This window comes from Schistocerca americana, chromosome 3 (assembly GCF_021461395.2).
Source record: "Schistocerca americana isolate TAMUIC-IGC-003095 chromosome 3, iqSchAmer2.1, whole genome shotgun sequence".
NCBI classification, from domain to species: Eukaryota; Metazoa; Arthropoda; class Insecta; order Orthoptera; family Acrididae; genus Schistocerca; species Schistocerca americana.
This window is the reverse complement of record NC_060121.1, coordinates 919926953-919953412: the sequence shown is the minus strand read 5'-3', so window position 1 is coordinate 919953412 and position 26460 is coordinate 919926953. Positions and strand designations below refer to the sequence as shown.

Genomic DNA, 26460 nt, shown 5'->3' with positions numbered 1-26460 from the left:
AGTTTGTGAAGTTGACCAGTTGACAAGAGAAGAGGCTTCCTAGGAGTTTCTTGTAGGTCTTCAGCGTCATTGTGGATTTATTGGAAAATATAACGGGCAGACAGATGAAAATGAAACATGGTAGCAATGTAAGTAAGCTGTTTATTATTTCAGAAGTAGTTGCCGTAACTTAATGAATTTATCCCACCGTCAGACACGACGGTCAATGCCTTCGTGGAAAAATCTTTGCGGTTGCCTCCAGAACCGTGCTTTGCTTCGTCTGAAGCAAATTAACTTCGGTTAACGTCTTTCTTCAGGGTTTCAAAAATTTGGAAATTGAATGGGGAGATGTCGGACTTAATGGAGGGTGTACAAAGAGCTTTCCAGTGAAACTTCTGCAGCGTAGCCGAAACGTGTGGGCCCGCACGCATGTTGCCAAAGTCGTTTCGACTGCGCTGCAGAAGTTTCACTGGAAAGCCGTTGCATGTGCTCCACACAGTCCCGACATCTCCCCATGCGATTCCGATATTTTTGGAGTCCTGAAGAAAGACGTTATCCGCCTTCGATTTGCTTCGGTCGAAGAGGTGTACGCCTGGGTTCAATCTCCGTTCCTGAGGGAACCGCAAACATTTCTCCAAGAAGGTATTGGCCATTGTGTCTCATAGTTAACAGTTATACCGATTAGTTTCGAAATGATAAACAGTTTACTTTTTCTTACTGCAGAATATTTTCCTTTACAAAAAATCTTGGATGGTCGAAAACGGATTGCAAACCACCCAACGCATGTTCAGACATTCGTAATGGTCGTGAGAATCTGCAACTCAGTACTTTGTTACGATACTCGTCAGGAACGAATCGTTGTACGCAACGTCGCGTGAAATTTTCAGGCAGCAGAAGTGCATCATCCCCAGCAGAACATACATTATTACTTCACTATCTATTTGATCTAGTACTGGTAACCAACCAGTTTGGAGTATATTTTCGCAGCTAAATAGGACCACTGAGCCTACGCTATTTGTAGTAAACCCACTGTATCAACTGCTGCCGTAAGTGCAACGGAACACTGATTTTCGTAGTTATAAAAGGAAAAGCCTGACTTTAGAGGTTTCATTACACGTAAATCTATATTCTGCAAGCGACTTTACTCTTTCTGACAGAGGATACTTTAAGTAGCAGTCCTGCTGTAAGTAGCCTGTTTGTATTTTTGTATGTTGGCAGCGCTAAAGACAGCATTAATATTGCTGACACCGCTCTGCGCCCTAGGCGAGAGCCTCTGTGGTTGCACGGACTAGCAATTAGCTAGTGCACAAAGAAATGTATGGGCATATTATTCTTAGTGGAGACTCTGTGCTGGTAGGACATGCATTGTAAAGTGAGACGCAAGAAAATGAGGATGAGGATGGATGTTGTTGGTAATGTTTGGGTTGTGGAATTATTGACAAGTATATAATTTTTAGAACTGTAGTTCGTGTTATGAAGATTTTCTGTTAGGTAAGTTACTTATAAAAAAATGGGATTCGTGAATTAAATGAGTTTAGGAAATTAACAGAGTTGGAGGTAGTTTCATATTTAATTTAATATTTTTTGGATTCTTATTATTGTTAGGATTCCTTGCAATTCAGGGTCGTTCTTTTGTGTTTATTATTGGAAGCCATGTTGTCACTGTATAGCAGTCAGATTGAGTTGGGCTTGTGTATTGTGGGTAATAAACGAATAGATTAAGTTTGAGTTGTCCTTGTCAGGGAAAATCTTGTAGGTCAGTGTTTAAATGATAAAAATAATTAAAGGCATAGTTTCACTGCTTTCTCCGTTCCCTGTTCCAATCGCGAATAGTTCCTGGGAAGAACGACACTTGTGAAGCCTCGGATCTTTCAAATTTTATCCACATAATTTGTTTCCGACAGATGTGTCGGGGAGCGCATTACGTTGGCTGAGTTTTTTAGGAACGAGCCCTCTCGGAAAGTTAACAGCAAGCCACACATACGAAATACCTCTCTTGTAATGTCTGCAAATGGAGTTGGAAAAGAATCTCAATGACACACTCGCGCTTACCGCACGAACCCGAAAACAAACGCGCTGCTCTCATTTGTATCTTCTCTGTTTTGTATTTGCTTTGGTGAGGGTACCAGACTGAGGAGCAGTTCTCAGTTCTGGCCACATGTTTGTCATGTTTTGCACCAAATGAGGGGAGTCGAGGCGCTACGGCCTGTAGGGACAGAGTCCCATACTTAGTTATACGTGACGTTGTAAGCTCACGGGACGAAATATTAATCAGCCCTTAAAAGAACACACTGATCGGTTTGGAGCACAACTGGTACCAGGCGGGCGAGTGATCCTCCACGTACATCACGGCAGTGGAGTAGTGCGCATGTGTCAGTGGGTTGCGTGGAATCAGCGCAGACAAACAGGCCGACACAGTGGAAGAAAGGAGCTACTGTGTTTGGACGGCCACGTGACTACAACGTGAATGAAGATAGCGCACAGATTGGTGCATCAAAGCAGACTGTCCAACAGGTTCGCAAGGAATACTGTGTCACTCGCAGTCAGGTAACACTGCGTAAGAACAGTGGTAATAAAAAGATCCTAACCGACGGAACCGGGGACAATAGGTTTCAAATACCGCAGTGTAGGTAAGTCCACCTCAGTTTCTGAGCGACCGTTCCAAAGGCACCTTAAACATACAACGGACATTCAGAATCTGATATCTCACAGTGTGCCATCGCCCACTGTGCCACATGAAGCTGCACATAGTCACTGGACCAAACGTAGGAAATGGGCGCTAGCAGGTTGGAGGCGTGTAGTTTGCTCTGACGAATTTGCTAAAATATCATACAGACTTGGATGTCCTATCGCACTTCGACTGTCTGCTAAATCACCCGATCACTACCCCATACAAGATCGTTGAACAACAGCTCCGGTTTGTAAAAATTATGTATTTCATTCCACGACCGATTTCAGTTTTTGTAGTGGAGCCACGCAATTTAAAATTTTCGGAGGGCCAGATATAATTCCTTTTAATGCTGAAGCGTGACAATGGTTGTAATTTATCAAAGTGTACATTTCTTAGAATCATGACATACCCACTTTTTCTTCTTTTTTCCATACCAGTTTAATTCTACCCAACTTACTTTCGTAATCACTTGACTTTCCTTTACTACAACACAATGGAAACTAATTTCTGTTTTCTCTGTAACTCTACTATGCACGTGTAAACTTTAAACTTTTTTTCGAAACTATTGCTTTCCTATTATGTAAATTACTTATGTATATCATAATGTAGTAGGGGCATTCAACAATACAAAACGTTTTTCTGAAAGCAGGTTGGTTTTATACTGGATATACGCATATTACTTCCCACTCTTTTGTCTACAAAACCCTATTTTTCAACATGATGTGCGGTCAGTGCGACGACCTTACGCCACCTTACTGGCAGGGCGGTACCACACTGCTGGCCGACAAACGGAGCCACCGTCTGCTACATCAGTAGCCTCCCCATCATCCGAGTACTGCCTCCCACAGAGTGCAGTCTTCATTGAGTCAAACATATGGAAGTCGGAAGGTCAAAGGTACGAGCTTTAGGGTAGATGAGGAAGAACAGTCCAATGAATTTGAGCGCCTCTCGAATGAGCTGACTTGTGTGAGGCTTTGCGTTGTCGTGGAGATGTTAGTTTGCATTTTTGTGGTGACAAACACATTGAAGTCGTTTCTTCGATTTCCTGGAGGGTATCACAATACAGTTCAGACTTGATTCTTGCACCATGAGGGAGGACATCAAATAAGTAACCCATTCAAAGTACCAGAAGACTCACCATGATTTTTACCTGCTGGGGGTACGGCTTTGGACTCTTTCTTCGGAGGAGAAGTAGAGTGACGCCACTTCATGCATTGCTGTTTTGTTTTCGGAACGAAGTGATGAGCCCATCTTTCATCGCCTCTCACAAAGTTCGACGAAAACTGTCAAGATCAGCCTCCTTCGTTGCTTTTTATGGTCTTTTGTCAGGTGGCGAAGAACCTAGTGGACATGCACCTTCGAGTACCCCAACCAGTCGACCAATGTGTCAGCACCCTTAACAGAGCCGCCCAGTTGTGCACCAGGTGTTTGTTTGTGATCTGTCCATCACCTCGAATGAAAGTGTCCGCACGTTCCAACATTAGAGGAGTTAAGCTGTGTACGGCCGGCTAACACGGAGGAGACTGGATAGGACCTTGCTGTGATGAGCACAGGCGCCTCGCCGAACGGCTCGCCGTGCTTTTCTTCACTGCCAGGTCTCCACAGGGATTCTGTAGGCGCCTATGAATATCAGAGATGCTCTGGTTGAAGTTCCGCTTGAAACGCACTTCAGTTACGGACACCATTTTGGTTCAAATGGGTCTGAGCACTATGGGACTCAACTTTTGAGGTAATTAGTCCCCTAGAACTTAGAACTACCTTACTAACCTTAAGGACATCAAACACATCCATGCCCGAGGCAGAATTCAAACCTGCGACCGTAGCGGTCTCGCGGTTCCAGACTGCAGCGCCTAGAACCGCACGGCCACTACGGCCGGCAGACGCCATTTTGAAGGTTACGGATAGCGTCGCCACCTATCCGAACTTTATGGAACTATTGAAGCTGAAGCCGTAATATGCCACGACGGCCCCCAAGAAATTCCGCACTTTTTCAACCGAAACTGGGTAGGAAAAAATGTGTCGCATTTTTATTGAACGTCCGTCGTTGTACAACGTTTGGTAGCATTTACCAGTTTCAGATTCACTATAAAATGGCTTCAGTATGAAAGCGGAAACCGGTCGTGGAGTAAGCTAATGGATTTTTACCAGCTGGAGCGGTTATTCATCAGTTTAGTACACATCTTGCGTTCTCCCAATGTAGGGAGACTAATAACAAGTAGAAAATGTCTGGGACTATTTGGAACAGTCCACGAAAGCAGTTCACACCCCTGTAATTTGATCGCTCGGGGAATGTGGTTTTAATCGAATTCGGTGTACCTGAGCAACCTTGTGGACCGTCTTCCTCACCGAATCGAGGCTAAAGGAGGTCTTACACGAAATCAACGTGACGTACCCCGGGGCAGACGAGCTTTTTGTCCGGTGTTCTCATTATGCCGGGCCTGCGACCCGGCGGACTGGCGGCCCGCCTGCCTCCGGCGTGTGGAGCGCGTATACGGTAGGCGCGGCGTGCGGCGTGGGGCGGATGCCGCTCGTTACGTCCGCACCTCGCACCTCGCACCTCACCCTGGCGGCAGTCACAAGCCACGGCCGCTGCCAGCGCGCCGAACTCCCACCAACTGCGCACCCTCTACCTACACAACGCGGCCCCCGCTTCCGCATCGCCAAACACCTCGCGTCCTTCCCCAAAGCAATTTCACTCGCTGCCCTCTTCCCAGAGCCGAAATCTCCTGGGGCCGCCCTTTCCTACCAAATGCACCACATTCCCCTTGCGCGCTACGCAGCAGGGGTTCCGCATGCCGCGCCTACGTCTGTCCCCCAAACACGCCGATTCTTTAATAGTAATACTATCGTATTTCACTCCCTTGCGTGGTTCGTAAGTTGTTTCCCTGATTCACTACTGAATTTCGTAGTTTCAGTCTTTTGCTTACGTTATGGTTTGCTACTTTATTTTTATTTTTCTAATTTGATCAAAATTTTTCATTCTTCCTTTGAATTTCATTTTCATTATGTACTACAACTCCGCTTTCCTGTACTAAATGTACGCTGGCTGACCAAAAAAGTAAGGAGTCATAAGCTGAGGAGAAAACGAAATGAAACTTCAGAGGATGTGTGTTTTTAATTTGGGGATTACAAAATCGAGTTAAATTTACAAACAACTTCGCAGTGGGAGCCCACTTATCAATACGTAGTAAGTAGGCTGTTTAGGTTTTTATGTTGGTAACGCCATGTAGCGCTCTATATGAAAATCACTGACTGTGCTGTGTGCAGTCTGTGGCTGGCTTGCATTGTTGGAATTTGCTATTGTAGTGTCGGGCAGTTGGCTGTAGAGATGGGCAAACTGAAACACGTAACTGTTTCGAAACAAATGATACAGTACAATGTAATGTTTCGATACGCTGTTTCGAAACAGTGAAACAGTTTGTGTGTTGTAATCTAATAAATCTAGACATTTTATCATCTTGAATGTCTACTGTATAGGTATGTCCATATAAACACAAATGAGGTGCGAGAGCGCTAATCATATCGCAGAAAGTATGAAACTATCCCTTGGGCGTCTTGGCAGTTTCGTATTTCATGCAGCAAATGCGCTGCTTTCGTGTCGTGTGACTTTCATACTTTTCAATTGGCTGAGGACAGCCATAGCTGAAGACAGAAGAACCACCACGAACGGAACTAGAGATGGGAGCGAACTGCAGAAACAACGGATATGGTACTGGGATTCCCACATTCCGCTAGTATGGGAATATACCCATCATGCTAATTCCCATGCACACAAAGGGAATCATTGTGGATAATAGGCACAGTGACTATAGACTCAGAAATAATGCCAAATAATTCGAATAAATAACAAAATATAACAGAAAAAATTTTGTCTTTCAAGGTGTTTCGAACCGTAACTGTAAATTCACCATGCTTCCCAGCCCTTCCCGTTCACCATTACACTATCAGTGATATGTCAAACAGATTGCTTGCAATTATACCTACATTAAATTTATGTATATGTATAATAACTGTCACTCTACGCCTTTTTTTTATTCAAAATGTTCTAGGCTTACTTGCGTTTCTTAATATGATTACTATACTTGAACAGAGAAACGTATGTTATAAAAAAGTGTAATTTAACTGAATGATTTTCACATATTTATTATTTTGAATGTGAATAGTATGCGTTGTTTTATTGTTTGGTTAATGTTTATAAAGCAAATGTTTCGCCATTTCGGAATAGGACAGTCATCTAGAAACGAAGCTTTATTTTCGGATATCTTAAGCTTCATGCTATTGCTTGTCAAAACGATTTCGACACTCTTGAAAGTGTTTCACGAAGTGGTATGTTGTGTTTCAGTACCTGTGCCGAGCCCGAATCTCGTCCGACACAGGGCGGAATGAAACATCACTGTTTCGATACAATCAGTCCGTTCCAAGCACAGGTGGACTGAAACAGCTTTATTTTGAAACAACGATACAGTTTCTGTGTCTGGCTCGAGATCGAATCTGGTCCGGATATCCGAGACAGGGGCGGAATGAAACACCACTGTTTCGAAACAGTGAACCACAGCCGTTCCGAAACACTGAAACAGTTCCACGTATCGATACACTGTATCGAAACATAGAAACAGTGGCCAAGTCTAGTTGGCTGTTAACAGCGTGTAGCGTTGCGCAGTTGGAGGTGAGCCGCCAGCAGTGGTGGATGTGGAGAGAGAGATGAACAACAGTAATGTACTCTTGTGAATATTCTACCTGGCACAGATAATGGCAACTCTGTCACCTACATTCTCGCCAGTGGTTTGTACATGTACGGCTTTACACTGACATTCGAGCATGTCTTCTGGGTAACTCAGTTTTTTTTTTTTTCTCAGCCAGTCTATTTATCATTAATCCGCAACGCCTAGCTGTCTAAGTTTGGTGACTTGCCTAGCTCTCCTACGATTTTCTTATGTCATATACACGAACATTCAAAGAAAAGAATCTACTGTACTACTGCACGAACTATTTTAATATATGGATCAGGAACATGGAAAACAACTGAATGAGAGAGACAAATGATGGCGGTGGCAAATTAAACGTTTAAAGGGAGCTAGCTGGATACATGAACATAGGATTTGTCTGTAGGGGACTAACTGACCCCGTGCTATCAGCTTCACGGCTGGACTACCTGCGAGTTGTTGCTGAGGCTGTGTATTTGTTATTGGGTTGCTGCCCTTCCTGCTGTCCCAAGCGACATGACGCAGTAGAAAGACACTGGATTCGGATGGCAGAGGACGGCGGTTCAAATCCCCAGTCCACATTTATGCTTTCCGTGGTTTCCCTTTATCGCTTAACAAAATGCCGAAATGGCTCCTTTCACATTTGATGTATTTCCCCAACCCTCCGCAAAACGAGCTTGTGATCCGTCTTTAGTAAGTTTTTATTTTTTTTCATACACACAAACATTAAGAGGAAAACGTTTGCTACATCGACCAGACCCATGCGAGACGACTAAACGAGATACACAAATATTGGAGGTGGAAAACTGATTTCTTCAGGGGAAGTAGTGATATGCTGGGTGTCCCAGAAATGTTGTAACACACTTTTGTAGAAAGTGAGGAACATAACGATTGAGAATTTCATAGCAACCCATGGCCGCAAACGGAGGTCGAAGATCGGAAAGGAGGCGAGACAGTGATTCATTTCAAACATTTATTGGACGTAATGAATACACTTGGTGAACCACAGGAATACAGTTCTAATGTTACGTAGATGCTCGAAGTTTGAACCATCAGACGCCACGCCTGCCTCACACCGTCGGAGCATTGACTGCTCATGAGGAGTTTCTTTGATCCTAGCAGCTGTGTAAACGATCCGACATCCATTTCAGACTCTTCAAAGACAGAAATCGAGGCTCGATAAACCCTGCGTGCGTTGGGACCGGCGAACCGGTCCACAACGCCCAAGCCACCAATGCGGGAGTGACCTGTTCTAATGCCTACGAACATCCAGTCCAATGCGAACAAATCTCTTACGTGTAGTGATCCTGTTAACTTTCGAATGGATCTTATCGCAAGAACCGTCTGCGCAGCTGCTACAATCAAAGAAGCTCCCGATGTGATTGAGCACTGCCGGCAGTCAGCGCTCCGTCGGTGATTGTTCAGACTTCGAGCATCTACGCAACATTAGAACTGTATTCATGTCGTACACCATGTGTACTTATTACGTCCACTAAATGATTCAAGTGAATCATTCTCTAGTTTCTTTCCCGATCTTCAACCTCTGCTACCACTTACTCTGTCGTTTGCGGCCACGGGTTCCTATGCAATACCCAAGCTTTACGTAATGAACAAACCTCCCCTAGAAATTTGTCGCAACATTTCTGGGACATCCTGTATATCGGACGTAAGTCTGAGCGGCTGGTTCGTGCCAGTTTCGCACGTTAGAGGTCGGCTGCTCATATGTATCACGGGAAACATTTTAGTGATTTCATCCATGTAAACTTAATTTCACGAAATACGAGAGTAATCCCAAAAGTAAGATCTAATTTTTTATAAGTACAGACCACTGTGTGACAGTTGGTCACACTGTTATTAAGGGTGCTTCAAGCGCTGTGTGTAAACATGCGTACGCCGCGCTGAGGCGCTCAGTCTTGGCTTGGCAGCCTTGAGAATGGAGCTCTCGTTGGATGTTACCGCCAAGTGCGAATTGCGCGCAGTTTTTGAACGCAAAGGGCACTGCGCCGATTGAAATCCATAGCCAATTGACGGAAGTGTATGGTGAGTCGTACATGGATGTCAAAAATGTTCGTAAGTGGTTAGAGAGTTTGCAGCTGGTCCGACCGAAATTCACGACGAACAAAGGAGTGGGAGACCGTCAATTCCTGAGGAGACAGTGTTGATGGTTGAGCAAAGCATGCGTGAAGATCGGCGGATCACCCTGGACGATCCTGCACGTTGGTTCCTGAGGTTTCCCGAAGCACCGCTCACAGAATTTTAACGGAAACATTGAACTACCGGAAGGTGTGCGCAATATGTGTGCCACGCATGCTGACTGAGGACCACATGCGGCAACGAGTTGATGCTTCCCGCGCATTTCTTCACCGCCTTGCAGCCGAACAGGACAACTTTCTGGACTCAGCTGCCACGGGTGACGAAACCTGGGCATACCACTTTACACCTGAGACCAAGCAACTATCACGTCAGTTTATAACTTTCTGAACAGCATGGCGGCGAGCTGGTATGACATGGGCATACAAAAACTGCCACGGCGTCTACAAAAATGCATCGACAGAAATGGTGATAATGTCGAAAAATAGATAAATGTTCAAGCTCTAAACTGAGGTAAACCATTGTAGAAATGAATAGGTTTATGTACTTATAAAAAAAATAGGAGACCTTACTTTTGGGATTACCCTGGTAGTACCAGATAGGGTTGATAGAAGATATACAGAAGATCCAACGGAGAGCAGCGCGCTTCGTTACAGGATCACTTAGTAATCGCGAAAGCGTTACGGAGATGATAGATAAACTCCAGTGGAAGACTGTGCAGGAGAGACGCTCAGTAGCTCGGTACGGGCTTTTGTCAAAGTTTCGAGAACATACCTTCACCGAAGAGTCAAGCAGTATATTGCTCCCTCCTACGTATATCTCGCGAAGAGACCATGAGGATAAAATCAGAGAGATTAGAGCCCACACAGAGGCATACCGACAATCCTTCTTTCCACGAACGAGACTGGAATAGAAGGGAGAACCGATAGAGGTACTCAAGGTACCCTCCGCCACACACCGTCAGGTGGCTTGCGGAGTATGGATGTAGATGTAGATGTAGCTTACGTAGAGACTATAATAACTTCCTGTAATTGCTACAGGTTTTAAAATTTCAATATTTGACGGTAGTTTTGTTATTTTAAAAAGGAACTCACCTCCACCTACGTCAAAAACTCACATAATCTCCTGATTATTCATTTTCCTCGTAACAAATTTTTCGTAAAGTTTATCATTTATAACATTGCTCTTCCGTCACTGTTAGGGTTCCAATAATTAAAGAGAAATTGCTCCAATCTTGGAAGATACTGGGACAGACTATATTGGCGTTATTTGTAAGAAAATATTTCTTCGATCAGTTCACAAAAGGCGTGCGTTGATCTCAGCGAGACCTGTGGTAACCGTGCCGATGAGCGCCGTGAAGCGCCACAGTCATCATCTGAACGTGGGTTTTCACGGCCGGAGTACATTTCAGTATAACTCTGTCGAGGCTGTGAGCGCGCCGTCATGTAAATGGAACTAGCTACGTATGCGCGGCTGCTACAGCCTACACCAGAGCGACTGCCTATATGGTGGTGTTGGACCTGTATGTTTGATTCTGGGTTCCAATAGTCCAGTTCTCACATTGCACCAGCTTTGCTGCACGCATAGTTCGTGGTTTTAAGGAACACACTGGCATTCTTGGAATCTCAACTGATTCGTTAATTCACAGATCTTAATCCCATAGGAAATGTCTCAGACTATTTGGAACATCGGGTGAAAGGTAAGAATCAACATTCACGCAATATGGTAGTTATACTAGTGAGCGGCTTCAACTGGGTAAGGCATAACTGGACTCTCTCTAGCCGACTTGAAGCATAACCAGCGCTAGGGGCAGTGTTACACGGTATTACTGTGATGTTCAGTGTGCTTCTGCTGTAACACATTCACACAGTTACCATGCCACACTACAGGTTAATTGTACAAGGGGGCGATCATAAACTTTTCGTTCGAAGGCAGTACAGTCCAGAAACGGTAAGCCAGTCACGCAAAATCGCCGACGCAGCAGGTTGAGTATACTCATTTCGTAAAACATCGTGTCCTGTTGCGCGAAGAAACCCGTAACTGCCTGCTATACATCCCCGTCCGACAGGAATTGTCGACCCTTCGGGGCGTTTTTTAAGGACTGGTGTGTGATAGATGCGTGGGGAGAGATCAGGGCTACACGGCGGGTGCTCGAGAGTCTCCCACTATAGTTGGCGTAACTTCTGCGTCACGCCATTTGCGATGCGGGGACGTACGTTGCCTTGAGCACGCTGGTCTTGTTTGGACGCAGTTGGTAGTAACGTCGCCACAGTTCAAGTTTCCGCATTTACCGTAGACACGTCGAAAAGACACGAATGGCACACTAACCGTTTGCTTACAAGTCGGTGTTATATACCCACGTCGGAGTCACAGTACGTTGAATGTACGCTGCATCAACGCCCTCAAACGGAAAGTTTTTGATCGCGACTAACAGCAGCACGAAGTGGTCTGATGGATGGCTAAGCGATCCAAGTAGTGACCACCAAAAATGTTCTGTTATTTATTGGTGCTTTATCGCCCTTCCGTTTTTGATGCTGTGCCAGTAACCGTATTTGTAGGAAAAATATAGGGTTCAAAATAGTTCAAATGGCTCTGAGCACTATGGGACTTAACATCTGAGGTCATCAGTCCCCTAGAACTTAGAACTACTCAAACCTAACTAACCTAAGGACATCACACACATCCATGCCCGAGACAGGATTCGAACCTGCGACCGTATCGGTCGCGCGGTTCCAGACTGAAGCGCCTAGAACCGCTTGGCCACACCGGCCGGCAAAAATATGGGGGTATTTAAAAAATACACCTGAGACTCTAATATTACAAGGTTAAAAACTTAATTAAAAATAATTATTTAACTGTCGTCTCAGTAGAGTTCAGTAAGTAGCGACCTGCACTGTTTGCTGCAGTACGGAATACCATAAATGCTGGACGTCTCTGGCGATAGACTAGTCACTCTATCACGCGAAGAGTTCTTCCCACACAGAACGGAAATAAACCCACCGCAGAAAGGCGGTGGGGGCGAAGGGTGACAGCCGCTAGCAGGTCCCGCGGCAGCTGCCAGTGCGACGAGGCGAGAGTGGTCACCAGTTGTTGAGGGAAACAGCCGCCGTCCCGCGCAGCCGTCGCTACTGCGTCACTGTTTCGACGGCAGACTTTCCCCACTGATATGTACGTTGGAAATCGACAGCCAGTGGCGATGATCCCACCACATGCACTTAACCGTAGCCGCGACTTCCTGAGCTAAACGACGTATTTCCAAACGATACCTTTATGTAAAATATTCTCTGATTTCGTGCCGCGTAGTTTTTGGATGAAACCTCGAGCTTTGGACGGTTACCGGTACCGTCCTCATCAACAGAAAATGACGAGGAAAGAAGTCCGAGAATATTTTATTCAAGATTAATGCTAGCTTACCTGATATCGCCATCTTGGTTCGGGTTGCAATTCCTACCATTCGACTCGGGCGGTTTAATGCACCCGCATAAAACTCTAGAATAACTGCTTTCTGTGAACCGAAGGAAATCAAATTCTGGATTGCAGAAAACGAATTTCATCCTGTTTCTCGCGTAAGGAGAGAACCTCTGTGATCTAGTGAAGCGACAGAATGTTCGTAATACGTTAGAACATTGATTATGCAAATACCGATCAGAGAAACATCGGTTAACCTAAAGCGTTTCTAACGACACAGTTACGTCAAGACGGTAACATACACTTAAAGTCTATCACTTGCAAACCACAAATATACAACACAATCTTCATTTGTCAGTTTATTAATTTCAGTTGATAATACGATCTGGAATATTTCCAAGTATGCGCTAGTGTTCTGTGACGTCTAAGGCACTGCAGTCATGGACTGTGCGGCTGCTCCTGGCGGAGGTTCGAGTCCTCCCTCGGGCATGGGTGTGCGTGTTTGTACTTAGGATAATTTAGGTTAAGTAGTGTGTAAGCCTAGGAACTGATGACCTTAGCAGTTAAGTCCCTTAAGATTTCACACACATTTGAACACATTTTTTGTTCTGTGACTGTAAAGAGAATATATAGGGAAAAAGTGGAAAATCGGCCCGTAGCCGCCATGTTTTTACCAGATCGCGCGCGGGACGTGCAATTAGGTAGCGATTCATGTGTTTGACGCATGAGACCAAAGCACATCGTCCGGCTTAATACTCGGTACATGACTAAAACAAATCCCATTCGTCTATGTTTATATAGGCCTAATAAATATGTGAGCAAATGGAAGTATCATGCAACAGTGTGTACATCTGCCGAATTTCAAGAGCTGTATTTTGTGATGCTATATAAACATTGACAACTGATTAATGAGACAAATAAGTTTCATTTAATGTAACTCAGAGTACATTATGCTATTTCAGGATTTTCCGTGCGGATATTCATCGCTGAAATTGGTAGACTCTTGTCTCTTTCTGTCCCCACATAATGCATTTTAAGTGTGTGTCGATCTTATAACAGCAGGCCGAGGTGGCCGAGCGGTTCTAGGCGCTTCAGTCTGTAACCGCGCGACCGCTACGGTCGCAGGTTCGAATCCTGCCTCGGACATGGATGTGTGTGATGTCCTTAGGTTAGTTAGGTTTAAGTAGTTCTAACTTCTAGGGGACTGATGACCTCAGCTGTTGAGTCCCATAGTGCTCAGAGCCATTTGATCTTATAACATTTTCTTTTCTTATGCTGGCAAAACGTGTCATTCTGTACACATTTTTAGGAACTTTATACCACAGAAAATCGGAAAAATATCAATACTTAGGTAGTCTACTGAAACAGCAGAAAGTAATTCAAAATAGGTAACTGAATATCCACACGATAATTATAATTTACAGGAATGTGAGTAGCCAAGACTACAGCGCCAAGTGCGGGTCGCCAGTCTGAAGTACGTAGACTTAGGGTTCCGTATACATGTTAAAACACATCGTGTAGCATGAATTGTCACTCTACAAACATTAAAAGTCTACAAAATAACGTTTAAAAAAACCTAGAATGTGCAGGATTCTAACTCACGACCTTTGGATTACAAAGTTAAAATTCTAACCCTGTGCTACAAGGCCACATTATTATCATTACAGTGTTCTTACACATTTACTTTCATGGAGGGGATGTATCAGTAAAAGGGTTAGTCTGTAATATTTTAATTTCGTTTTGTAGGCATTATAAGCATATAAAAAGAAATTGATTGTTCGATACACAAAGAGACCAAACGAACTTTCTAACAGTTTCTTGATTTCTTGGGAAAACGAGCGTCATATATCCATCTTCACTTCGGTTTTTTCACCCAACAGCGGAGCAACCAGGCATTCCTCTTGACTGTCCTTGATATTGTAATTCACATTATCAGTGACGCTCAGTAAATCACATTAAATAAAAATTTTGGCTCTAAAAGTTCTAAAAGTATCGTCATAGATTCGATCAACAGAATGACTGTAAGGTTATTTACGTAAATAGAACAGACAGAGAACATGCAAAAGTCCTTCAATATTACCGTATTACAACCTGTACATAATTGTACAATGGAATTGGTGTTCGAAGCGTTTAAGAGAACCAATGGTACAAATCACACACAGTATTTATTTGTACACGTACCAAGTCTGCACCTACTACATCTAGATATATACTCCGCAAGCCACCCAACGGTGTGAGGCGGAGGGCACTTTACGTGCCACTGTCATTACCTCCCTTTCCTGTTCCAGTCGCGTATGGTTCGCGGGAAGAACGACTGCCGGAAAGCTTCCGTGCGCGCTCGAATCTCTCTAATTTTACATTCGTGATCTCCTCGGGAGGTATAAGTAGGGGGGAAGCAATATATTCCATACCTCATCCAGAAACGCACCCTCTCGAAACCTGGACAGCAAGCTACACCGCGATGCAGAGCGCCTCTCTTGCAGAGTCTGCCACTTGAGTTTGCTAAGCATCTCCGTAACGCTATCACGCTTACCAAATAACCCTGTGACGAAACGCACAGCTCTTCTTTGGATCTTCTCTATCTCCTCCGTCAACCCGACCTGGTACGGATCCCACACTGATGAGCAATACTCAAGTATAGGTCGAACGAGTGTTTTGTAAGCTACTTCCTTTGTTGATGGACTACATTTTCTAAGGACACTCCCAATAAATCTCAACCTGGTACCCGCCTTACCAACAATTAATTTTATATGATCATTCCACTTCAAATCGTTCCGCACGCATACTCCCAGATACGAGTATTTTACAGAAGTAACTGCTACCAGTGTTCGTTCCGCTATCATATACTCATACAATAGAGGATCCTTCATTCTATGTATTTGCAATACATTACATTTGTCTATGTTAAGGGTCAGTTGCCACTCCCTGCACCAAGTGCCTATCCGCTGCAAATCTTCCTGCATTTCGCTGCAATTTTCTAATGCTGCAACTTCTCTGTATACTACAGCATCATCCGCGAAAAGCCGCATGGAACTTCCGACACTATCTACTAGGTCATTTATATATATTGTGAAAAGCAATGGTCCCATAACACTCCCCTGTGGCACGCCAGAGGTTACTTTAACGTCTGTAGACGTCTCTCCATTGACAACAACATGCTGTGTTCTGTATGCTAAAAACTCGTCAATCCAGCCACACAGCTGGTCTGATATTCCGTAGGCTCTTACTTTGTTTATCAGGCAACAGTGCGGAACTGTTTCGAACGCCTTCCGGAAGTAAAGGAAAATGGCATCTACCTGGGAGCCTGTATCTAATATTTTCTGGGTCTCATGAACAAATAAAGCGAGTTGGGTCTCACATGATCACTGATCCGGAATCCATGTTGATTCCTACAGAGTTGATTCTGGGTTTCCAGAAATTACATGATACGCGAGCAAAAAACATGTTCTAAAATTCTACAACAGATCGATGTCAGAGATACAGGTCTATAGTTTTGCGCATTTGCTCGACGACCCTTCTTGAAGACTGGGACTACCTGTGCTCTTTTCCAATCATTTGGAACCTTCCGTTCCTCTAGAGACTTGCAGTGCACGGCTGTCAGAAGTGGGGCAAGTTCTTTCGCGTACTCTGTGTAAAATTGAAATGGTATCCCGTCAGGTCCAGTGGACTTTCCTCTGTTGAGTCATTGCAGTTGCTTTTCTATTCCTTGGACACTTATTTCGATGTCAGCCATTTTTTTCATTTGAGCGAGGATTTAGAGAAGGAACTGCAGTGCGGTCTTCCTCTGTGAAACAGCTTTGGAAAAAGGTGTTTAGTATTTCAGCTTAACATGTGTCAGTTTGGTAAAAAAAAACATGGCGTCCTCGGCTTTTTTTTTTTCCTTGTAAGATTCAGTTCGTGGTTGATCCATTAACACAGTTTTTTTATTACAGAGGGCAGCTAACCCTCTGACCGAACACGCTGATTTACCGTGCCGGCTGTTCTCAGCCAATCAGCGACGCTATCACCATTGGCCACTCTCTCTCTTTACATCGGCTCTCCAGTCACTGTAATCAGAAACGCCATCTCGTAGTAGCTTACTGAACTGTTTGCATAAATATTGCCACTGATGTCTGAGCACTTTAGTATTTGTGAATAATATTATTTGTGGAACGAATTATTTCAAAAGTTAAATTGTAATTTGTGTTAAAGAAGAAACGAAGTATGTAAAACATTTATTATCCTTATACGAGAAACTACATTAGGTAAGCAGAGACTTCCTTTATCTTGCAGCTTTGAGAGTGGTAGTCCGGGCACCTCATTCGCTGCGGCTATGGCGAGTACTCTGACTGCAACTGCGAGCATTTTGTGATGATCGATGGAATACGTATGGTGGAATATTTATAACATGGTTTCGTACGGAAATAATACAAGAAGAGAGGTGCCACTATGATATAATTAATGTAAAATGAACGAGGAATGACATGAAAATTATTTTCCGCCACTGAAGGGCAACGACACAGCAACAATCAAGGTAATTTATAATTACTCATAAAGTGCAGTTTCTCACTAACAGTTTGCGTGCACATTCTGAGACTACTGACTTAAACGTAGCGTAAACAACTGACTTCTTTTACAACTATTTTCAGAACCTTTCATTGCAAATTATTTTGGCACACAAGTATAAAGTTTCATTACGAGAGTGCTGTTTCAGCCATTCCAATAAATTATTCAGTTTAGCAACTGCACTATTTTACCTGCATAAGTAATTAATTTGATTAATCCATGAATAATATTTTAATGTGCGTGCAGGATAGTGTGAATGATTATTGTAGTCATTACTTTATTATATATTATGTGCTCCAGTGCTGCTGCAGTGGCACACATCTTTAGCTACTCCGTGTCAACTTTCCATTTTTCACAGCGGTTTTATTTCATTCTAATTACCAGTAGTCAGCACGTGATCGTAAGAGTGGAACAATTTTAGCGCACGTGTTGAAATTTAGTTGTAACTCGGCGTCGAATGGTCCGATGTCTTCACGGTAGTGTTTACAACAAATTAACATGTTTCACAGTAAATCTCGACGACGACGTCATACATTGTTGCCACGTGGCAGTTCCAGTGGCGCGCTGGGCTGCCAGGTCTGGCTGTTTCCCCCCCTTTCCCAGTCGTCATTGTTGCTGTACTCTGCAGACTTCCAGACTTTTGCTTATGGCAGACCGTGCTATTTTTGTGTCATTGCAATGACAACTAAATACAGAAACGCTGTGCTACTACGCTGGCCGATTTTACTCAGTCGCTTAGGCGCTCTGCAACTTCTATGTACCTATTTTATTTGTCTGACAAACCCTGTTTTCAGGGCTATATTTTATATAATTAATGTAACTATGCAGATGTTTGCCTAAACGATAAGGACATATCACTTCATGTTGTTATAATACTGTAAGTACCAAGAATCTTTCTCACATCTTGTAATACAATATTTTCCTAATATATGTTAAACTTCATTCTTGACTCATGTTTCATACCTTAATATATATTACGATGTTCATTGTCCCCAGGCCGTCTTCTGAAGAAGATAGATTTATATCTATTGAAACCTAGGTAAAGATTACTTTATCCTTTGCAACTGGTCGGCTGCTCTTAGTCTGATTTACGTGGAACCGTTGCTGTAGCGCAGCTATGTTTAAAGTACTGAAATTCTTGCCTGCCGAGGTATCAAAAGCTGCATCCAGGTATATGGACATCAAATTAAAAATTGTGAAAGCAGGTATGGCTATTGACTTTAATCACCAGTGCCTAGAGAAAGACATTATCCCTGATTATGTGAAGGCGTTCGTAAATTTTAAACAGTGTAACAGAGTGCCTTCTATTAAAAAGAAGCTAGTGCATTTAGTCATTTCCGAGAGCACAGTAAATTTGTACAAGAAAAAAGATGTCCTTAATAGTGAAGCCTACTGTATACACCTATTTTTAACTAAAGCCTTTAAAGATCTTTGTAATTTTCAAATCGACCACCTGTGGAATAGTATTAATGAATGGCTCTCTAATCGTAAAGAAATAATCAAGGCCAGACATGAAAGAAAGCTTTTAAAGTTTAGTAATAGGACCACAAGTAAAAGTGATAATACAGCAGACAACAGTGTTAAGCACCTATTTTACGATAGAGTACTAAATAAAACCAATATTTCTTTTACGCAGGCCGAAAATGACTTCTTGTGTAAAGGCCTTAAATATAAATTGCCTGCTAAACTCGATAAATATCCAGTTATTTGTAATCTCATTGTAGATCTAAAAATTGGTTTAGAATCTCTGAAATTAGAGAAAACGGAGCAAGTCAAATGTGCCTACGAATGTAACAACATAATAGAAAAAGAAATTAAATTATCTCCTAATAAGCAATCGGGTGAATATAGTATAACAAAAAGCATTAATCATAAACTTGGAGAGCACGACGCCTTAGTCACTAAGAGTGACAAAGGGAACACCGTGGTCGTGGCTTATAAAAATGAATATATAGAGAAGACTAAAGTTTTTTGAGGAAAATGACATCACTGAGGTTACTATAGATCCTACTACTGAACTGCAAAATGAAATCCGGCGTACTTTAACGAATTCCGTCAGCTTGTTCAATAAGTTCCAAAAGAAAGGGCTTATAAATATGAACCCTAAACCACCAGTGCTCAGAAGTCAGTTTAAGCTGCATAAACAAAATCACCCGATCCGCCCTATAGTGAATGGTATAGGCAGTCCACATCACACACTTGCTAGGCGCCTCCATTTTAAAATTAAAGATGCTTTCACATTTGAAAATAATTTTTCTGTAAAAAACAGTAAGGAATTAATTAACAATATTCAATCTATAAGTTGTACACCTGACACTAGACTGGTGTCCTTTGACATCGTCAGCCTTTACACAAATGTTCCGGTTGATGAAACCATAGACCTTGTAAAAGAGAATTTTCTTAAACATAAAAAATTAAGTGAAACTCAGATTGCCGAACTCATTGGTTTGCTTAAGGTCATTTTAAAATACAATTACTTCACATTTAACGGGAAAATGTATGTACAGCCAGATGGTCTAGCAATGGGTAGCCCCCTCGCCGGTATTCTAGCAGAGGTTTTCATTAACGCCCTGGAAACAACGTTCTTCAATTCAAGTTCAGAATTACGCCACAAAATCCGCTATTATGCACGGTATGTTGATGACATTTTCATTGCTTTTGATGGCACTGATCATGAGTTAGAGCATCTCTTTAACACTTTCAACGGTTTACATGAAAAAATTTCCTTCACAAAAGAACTTCAAAATGATAAACGTGAACTTAATTTTCTCGATTTAACAATTTCTATAGAAGATAATTCCTTCCATTTTAATATCTTCCGCAAGGAAACATATTCAGATAATGTCATTCCTGCTGACTCAACCCATCCAAAAGCTCATAAATTGGCATTTTTTCATTCCGCCATTCACCGAATGGTAACCACTCCTTTATCATCTGCTGATCAAAAAAAGGAATTGAATGTCATCAAAGCGATTGCGGTTAATAATGGGTATAACCAGAATATGATCGATTACCTGCTCAATAAGAAAATCTCCCAAAAATGTTCGACTTTGAGAAATATTCTCCCTACGGATACCACAGAAACTAATAAATTTATTTCCATCCCTTTCCTGGCTAACTTATCGTATAGGATTAAACGTCTTCTAAATAAAAAATATAACTGTAACGTCTCCTTTTCTACAGATAACAGTTTAAAAAGAAATCTTGTACAGTCAGTAGAGATTGCCAGCGATTGGTTTTCTAATTCAGGTATTTACAAGCTAACCTGTAATAACTGCCCCTCTTATTATATTGGTCAAACCGGCAGAGCTGTGAAAACACGATATAAAGAACATCTTTTAGGTAAAAAAGGAACGAATATTCGCAACTCTACCTTTGCTGAACACCTCTTGATAACCGGCCATACGCCTAAACAGTTAGAAGACACGGTTATCCTACATAGACAGGTCAAAGGACGGAGACTAGATCTGTGGGAAGAGCTATTTATTTTTAAACATCTAGAGCTCAAAGACGGCAATATACTGAATGATCAGTTGAACCTTGCCTGTAAACAATTTTTCGAAGGCTTTAAACCCGTACTGTTTAATATATAACATTAATGCTAGTAACCTCAGTAGTCTATTTCCTCAGGAAGCTATAATGCACTTACAAATCTTTCAGTTTACTACCGTTTATATAATGTGTTCTTCTCACGATGTATGGCTGCCACTACAGCGGCCCTCATGTAATTTTCTCTTATTCTATATTACGTAGTAACTGGATTGTGGACCAAGTCTCGTAATTTTCTTAAAAGCCATTACTGATTGTTCTGGATGTTTTGACTTATATACGTTCTATGGGCTTCACTAATATGGTAATATAACTTTTATATTTTGGCTATATAGACCACTGCATGTAACTCACGGCGGAAGCGCCACCTGTCTTTTTGATGTATCTACGTTATTGTTCCTATACCTCCCACAATGTCATAACGGGAGTTAAATGCTTGCCATTTTATTTATTATCACTCTATTTAAGAACGCATTTAATATTGATGTTTCAAATGTTGCTTCAGTACGCCTATCGGCACACAGTTCGCGACATGAGCGCCACCTGCCCTGGCCGCTGTGCTACTACGCTGGCCGATTTTACTCAGTCGCTTAGGCGCTCTGCAACTTCTATGTACCTATTTTATTTGTCTGACAAACCCTGTTTTCAGGGCTATATTTTATATAATTAATGTAACTATGCAGATGTTTGCCTAAACGATAAGGACATATCACTTCATGTTGTTATAATACTGTAAGTACCAAGAATCTTTCTCACATCTTGTAATACAATATTTTCCTAATATATGTTAAACTTCATTCTTGACTCATGTTTCATACCTTAATATATATTACGATGTTCATTGTCCCCAGGCCGTCTCCTGAAGAAGATAGATTTATATCTATTGAAACCTAGGTAAAGATTACTTTATCCTTTGCAACTGGTCGGCTGCTCTTAGTCTGAAATACAGAAACGGTACTTTTAGAGTTTCAAATAAACTTAAAATAAAATGTCAGTTGAAGAAAGGCGCTGTGTTGTTAGGGGGAATGGAGTTGGAAATTCAGCAATATCGAACGTTAAAAGAAAGGGTGATAGCATTACAAAATTCGAGAATGTACTTGATAAGGTGGAAGCGTGCACAGAAAAGAGATGAAAGTTTGTACCCGAACTGGCTGTGCTGATTAAAAATCTGCTGATTATGGACAATGGGATCAGGAATATATTCAAGACTGGCTTGGCCGAGCGGTTCTACGCGCTATAGTCTGGAACCGCGCGACCGCTACCGTCGCAGGTTCGAATCCTACCTCGGGTATGGATGTCTGTGATGTCCTTAGGTTAGTTACGTTTAAGTAGTTCTAAGTTCTAGGGGACTGATGACCTCAGACGTTAAGTCCCATAGTGTTCAGAGCCATTTGAACCAATACTGGCTTGCTGTGGTGTTGACGACACTATCAAATACTGACGGATGATGAGTGATCATCGATGACCAGGGTCATTGTGACGACGAGAAAGAGCCTAGCGACACCGAACATACAACTACAGGGCACCGAGCGAGGTGGCGCAGTGGTTAGCACACTGGACTCGCATTCGGGAGGACGACGGTTCAATCCCGTCTCCGGCCATCCTGATTTAGGTTTTCCGTGATTTCCCTAAATCGTTTCAGGCAAATGCCGGTATGGTTCCTTTGAAAGGGCACGGCCGATTTCCTTCCCCATCCTTCCCTAACCCGAGCTTGCGCTCCGTCTCTAATGACCTCGTTGTCGACGGGACGTTAAACACCACTAACCTAACCTAACTAAAGGGCAATCTAGTGAGGACGCTTCCCATTGCCTTGAGACAGACATGAAGTGGTTTTAAAAATACTGATGTGATGTCCAGTTTTTTTATACAGTTTGTATTAGATCTTGAGAACGTATGTAACACAGTGCCACTTAAGCTGTTGTTCGAGGTGCTGTGGCCAAGGGAATTTCCAAAAAGTTATGTAAGGAGTGTCATAAACCGCTACAACCCGGCAGAGTGCATCATTAAAGAAGGGAAAGAAATTTCTAGAAGGCCTTCAGAATAACCAAAGGATTGAAACAAGGATGCTGTCTGTCTGCCACACTTTTTTCAAATGTACTCTATGTGATCAAAAGTATCCGGACACACCCAAAAAACATACGTTTTTCATATTAGGTGCATTGTGCTGCCACCTACGGCCAGCCACTCCACATCAGCGACCTCAGTAGTCATTAGACATCGTGAGAGAGCAGAATGAGCCACTCGGCGGAACTCACGGACTTCGAACGAGGTCAGCTGATTGGGTGTCAGTTGCGTCATACGTCTGTACGCGAGATTTACGCACTCCCAAACATCCTTAGGTCCACTGTTCCCGATGTAGTAGTGAAGTGGAAACGTGAAAGGGTACGTACAGCACAAAAGCGTACAGGCCGACCTCGTCTGTTGACTGACAGAGACCGCCGACAGCTGAAGAGGGTCGTAATGTGTAATAGGTAGACATCTATCCAGACCATCACACAGGAATTCCAAACTGCATCACGATCCACTGCAAATACTATGACAGTTAGGCCGGAGGTGAGAAAACTTGGATTTCATGCTCGAGCGGCTGCTCATAAGCCACACATCACGCCAGTGCACAATGTGGCAATCTGATGGCAGGGTGTGGGTATGGCGAATGCGCGGTGAACGTCATCTGCCAGCGTATGTAGTGCCAACAGTAAAATTCGGAGGCAGTGGTTTTATGGTGTGGTCCTCTTTCTCATGGAGGGGTCTTGCACCTTTTGTTGTTTTGCGTGGCACTATCACAGTACATGCCTACATTGATGTTTTAAGCACCTTCTTGCTTCCCACTGTTGAAGAGCAATTCGGGGATGGCGATTGCATCGTTCAACACGCTCGAGCACCTGTTCATAACGCACGGTCTGTGGCGGAGTGGTTACACGACAATAACATCTCCATAATGGACTGGCCTGCACAGAGTCCTGACATGAATCCTACAGAACAGCTTTGGGATGTTTTGGAAAGCCAATTTCGTGCCAGGCTTCACCGACCTACATCGATACCTCTCCTCAGTGCAGCACTCCGTGAAGAATGGACTGCCATTCCCCAAGAAACCTTCCAGCACGTGATTGAACGTATGCCTGCGAGAGTGGAAGCTGTCATCAAGGTTAAAGGTGGGCCAACACCATATTGAATTCCAGCATTACCGATGGAGGGCGGCACGAACTTGTAAGTCATTTTCAGCCATGTGTCCGGATACTTTTGATCACATAGTGTATGTGCAGAAGGCACTTTATCTATTGTGTTGAAAATGCATAGGAATGGGGACTGAAGTAGGCAACCAGTGTACGTACACGCTTTTCTGTGCTGACGATCAGGTCGTTGCAGCAGAAGATAAATAGGATATATTTTACATGCTTAGGAAGTTGTTTGAAGAGTATAAAAAGTGAGATTTGAAAATTCATTTTGTTTGCACAAAATACCTATGTTGGAGAGAGGAGGGAAGTAACTTCGACAATGACGGAGACCATATTAAAATGTGTAAAGCGTAAAAAGTACCTGGGTAGCATCATATCACATGATGCAAAATGTGACAGACATATACAATAACAGATCAGAAAGGGAAGAGCGGCTATTCAAGAATTAAATCGTGTTCTTTGGTCCTCAGTAATGAGTTTAAAGCTTAAAATGCGTTTACACAACTCTGTTGTAGAACCCATGACAAGCTATGGGAGTGAGTGCTGGAACTGACAGAAATAAAAAGAGACTTCGAGCTCTAAGAATGGACCATTGAGAACAGCGTGTAGAATCTCCCGACTTGACAACGTAAGAGATGAGGAAATAAGAGGAATGACGCAGACTCATTATAGTATGACAGATAAAATAGAAGAAAGGCAACTAGGATGGTTAGGCCTTTAAAAAGAATAGACGAATACAGATGGGAACCTCCTAGAAGGAGAAAAAGTCCACGGAAAGGATAGCTGGGGGTATCCAAGAAGCGATGGAAAGAAGAGCAATAGAAAAGGGTAAGGATGAATGGCGAGATCGAGGCGTTTGGCGAGAGAGATGCGGATGCGGCGAAAGCTGTAGTACCGGCACAACTAGAAGACGAGTTTGACGCAAAATATAAATGTAGAGCTTTATGTTTAATTCAAAGCTTCTTTGTTTCACATTCCTGCGAACACAGATACAACATGTTTTTGTAAATGATCAGCTATCCGAAAATACAGTTATCCGAACGCCACCTGCCCCAATTGTTTCGGGTAATCGATGTTGGCTATTTCATTAGTCAATTGTTCATTCAGTTTCAAAAAGTGATTGAGCGTAATTAAGGAAAAAAATCCCACCTTCTTTGAGTGTAGAGGTTGACCAGGAGATAATGAACAAGAAGCCAAATCACTGAGATTTAATAATTACCACAATGATAAAATGCATGTTCGTATGGTTCATAAATATGTTATGGACGAAAATAGTTTACGAAATTCGCCAACACAACACGTACGAGGTGACTTCTAAAAGTGAGTTATACATGTCGTTCCACGATACGCACAACAAGAGTAGCGCATTGGCAGAAGAGATTGCATGTTTTGGGTTTCTTGTAGACACAGTTTTGCTGCGGTACGGATAACAAGCGCATCATAATATTGGAGTGAAATGGTGCGGCAACTGAAAAATTATTCTAAAACTGCAGTACGCGAGGCAGCACTATACTTGTGTGCAAACCGTATAAATTACGCACTGATTCATCGTGAAATCCTGGCGATGTATTGACCACATACAGTGTCCGGTTCCAGCCGTATTGATGTGGTGGCAACAATTTGACCAAACCGCACAGGGTGGGTGATGCTAATCGGGGAGGAAGGCCAGCGACATCGACCACAGATTGCAATCGAGAAACTGATGCGGTGCAATCGCAGATTTTGCAACGATGAAGACGTTCACACCCCGGTTCTCGAATGGTTCCTTAACCAAGGAGCGGATTTCTATTGCTATTGCTGAGGAATGTAACGATTGGTAGATCCTTCCGACCGTTGTCAACAGAGACTAGGTAACTATGTTGGAAAACAGTGTCACGTATCTGTGTCACTTTGTAGTGCAACATTCAGTTAAAGTTACTTGGCCTGCCATAATTATGTGTTTTATTTTTTTAAACCCCGTAGCAGAACTAATGAACATGTGACAATCATTGAAACAAATCTGATCAAGCCTCAGGCGTCCAAAAGCATTGTACAGTAACCAGTATATTTAATTGACTGAAGATGGACATTTTAACCCAAATATTCATATGAAAATTAGACATGTAACAAGCACGAACAATGAATATGATTACATTAACATTTTTACATTAAAACACAAGAATGTGGATGATCACTTCTCACAGTATCGAAGGTCGTAGACCATTAATAGACGAAATATATAACGTGTACAGTTTGATATGCTATATGGAATTGCTGTATGTTTCGTTTGTCCGTGACCGCTGGACATCGTTAATACACAAGCTAGTTAGCTACATTGTAGTAATCACTAGCCACAATT

General features: G+C 42.7%; 1 protein-coding gene across 1 annotated transcript in view; it reads right to left on the bottom strand.

Moving 5' to 3' along the window:
* Positions 1-26460, bottom strand: part of LOC124606532 (frizzled-5-like) — a 1074024-nt gene that overhangs the window by 92091 nt on the left and 955473 nt on the right. The window lies entirely within an intron of this gene.